Source organism: Rhincodon typus, chromosome 18 (assembly GCF_021869965.1).
Source record: "Rhincodon typus isolate 14 chromosome 18, sRhiTyp1.1, whole genome shotgun sequence".
In the NCBI taxonomy this organism is placed as follows: Eukaryota; Metazoa; Chordata; class Chondrichthyes; order Orectolobiformes; family Rhincodontidae; genus Rhincodon; species Rhincodon typus.
Genome location: NC_063349.1, coordinates 57,369,394 through 57,371,992, shown reverse-complemented (window position 1 = coordinate 57,371,992; position 2,599 = coordinate 57,369,394). Strand labels below are relative to the sequence as shown.

Genomic DNA, 2,599 nt, shown 5'->3' with positions numbered 1-2,599 from the left:
GTTCAATGCAATGGTTGCTAAAGCCACTACCTTAACAACCTTCACTTCCCAATTGAGAAACTGCAGGTGGTGCTGTTCAAATTAACTACAGATTGATAGCGAAGCACTTTAACATCTATAACACACAAAACATTGTGGCCTCATTCCCTGACAAAGTAAATGAATTTGTGGCTGTTACATTAATCACAGTTCTTGTCTTTTTTGTCAAGCCATGAGTTAACATAGTCTATGGAAACCTAACTAGGGGGAGGCTCTAAAGAGAGAGTTCTCTAATCAATGTTTACACTTGTCTAAATCAATGCTATAAATATGACTTCTCACTACTATTGGAACAATGCTTGAATATTAACCTAACAGCCGGTCCTTTCAGTGTATAATTACACCTTATGTCGGAGCTGGGATTATTCAACTAGAAAGGCTTGTGCTGTTTTTGTTGCTTGCCTCCTGTTCATTGCTGTGGTCCCTAGACACTTCACAAAGCTCTCGTTCCCTGTTTCGGTTCAGTAGCACACGAGCGCAGCTCGGCTCATAGCTGGAGCATCAGCGCGACTTGCAAGATGTCACCTTGAAAGGTTCAGGGTACAGTCTGTGGCCTTCAGCCTGAGATTCACGGTAAGTATTTGAGCAGCTCCTTAACAACCTCGCTGAGTGAGTGTTCAGCTGGTTCCTGTCACCTTACCCAACGCAGGGATGTGTTGAAGCCACCTGTGCTGTACTGAAGTACCTGAGCCAGGCACGTCTCCAATGACTTCACCATGATGGAGCTAGAGCTCTGTAAAGACACTTGCTCTGAACTGAAATCATTTAAACTGACATTATTGCTTCCATCACCAGAGTTAAATGTGCTTCAATATTTAATTTTGCTCCATTTTTACATGTAAAAGTCAACCAGCAACTAGCTGTGCTGAAAGCATGTCAGGTTTGCTTCATAATGCTTGATTTCATGTTCTGCATTAGCTTTATTCCTGCGACCAACAGTAATCCAGGCTCATTCCCACAACTGGTTTTGTTCCTGCCTTTAATTCTGCTCGTGCTCCCTCCCTCATGTTGCACCTGTGATTGTTTCTGCACTGTTAATTATCACAGAGGTTAGACCATGGTTCGTGTGTGACTAATTATTCTGAAAGTTCAGGTCAAGTCTCTGTGCTGTTAATTGTTGCTGAGCTTCAGTTATTTGTCTAAGCTACCAGCGTTGCCATGACACCTTAGCCTAGAAACTCAGCCCATTTTTCTACGGTGCTGAATTAGCATCATTTCGATAAACACAACAGGATGGAAACTCATTTCTGACGGAGATCAGCAAATATTCGAGGTGAGGGCAGGATTATTTCTGTTCCATCCTCACGGTCCGACGCTGACACTGGGACATCCTGCCGAGGGAATTCCAGAGCTTAGGATCCGAGCAGCTGAAGGCACAGCCCCCATTGATGGAACAATTCAATTCAAGGATCCACGCAGTCCAGAATTAGAGGAACACAGGTATCTCAGGAGTCTGTAGGGGGCTGGAGGGGGTGACAGAGATAGGGAGGGGGGTGGAGGGGTTGGAGGGGGCGACAGAGATAGGGAGGGGGGGAGGGGGGAGGAGGTTACAGAGATAGGGAGGGGGTGTAGGGGCTGGAGGAGGTGACAGAGATAGGGGGGGGGGTAAGGGGTGGAGGAGGTAACACAGATAGGGAGGGGTGTAAGAGGTGGAGGCGGTAAGAGAGAGGGGGGGGGGGTAGGGGGCTGGAGGAGGTGACAGAGATAGGGAGGGGTGTAGTGGCTGAAGGAGGTGACAGAGACGGTGAGGGGATGTAGGGGTTGGAAGGGGTGACAGAGATAGGGAGGGGGTTAAAGGCTGGAGGAGGTGACAGAGATAGGGAGGGGATTAGGGGCTGGAGCAGGTTACAGAGATAGGGAGGGGGTGTAGGGGCTGGAGGAGGTGACAAAGATAGGGAGGGGTGTAGGTGGGCTGGAGGAGGTGACAGAGATAGGGAGGGGTGTAAGGGGGCTGGAGGAGGTGACAGAGATAGGGAGGGGTGTAGTGGCTGGAGGAGGTGACAGAGATAGGGAGGGTCTTGGGGCTGGAGGAGGTGATAGGGATAGGGAGGGTCTTGGGGCTGGAGGGGGTGACAGAGTTAGGGAGGGGGTGTAGGCATTGGAGGGGGTGACAGAGATAGGGTGGGGGTATAGGGGTTGGAGGAGGTGACAGAGATAGGGAGGGGTGTTAGGGCTGGAGGAAGTGACAGAGATAGGGAAGGGGCGTAGGTGCTGGAGGGGGTGACAGAGTTAGGGAGTGGGTGTAAGGGCTGGAGGAAGTGACAGAGATAGGTAGGGGTGTAGGGGCTAGGGGAGGTGACAGAGATAGGAAGGGGTGTAGGGGCAGGAGAAAAGTGACAGAAATAGAGAGGGGGTGTAGGGTCTGGAGGAGGTTACAGAGATAGGGAGGGGGTGTAGGGGCTGGAGGAGGTGACAGAGATAGGGAGGGGGTGTAGGGGCTGGAGGACGTTACAGAGTTACAGAGGGGTCTAGGGATTGGAGGAGGTTACAGAGATAGGAAGGGGGTTTAGGGGACTGGAGGGGGTTACAGAGATAGGGAGGGGGTTGAGGCTGGAGGGGG

At 50.8% G+C, this 2,599-nt stretch overlaps 1 protein-coding gene across 1 annotated transcript in view; it reads left to right on the top strand.

Moving 5' to 3' along the window:
• nav3 (neuron navigator 3) overlaps positions 1 to 2,599 on the top strand; it is a 178,104-nt gene that overhangs the window by 58,470 nt on the left and 117,035 nt on the right. The gene's annotated exons all lie outside the window — the stretch shown is intronic.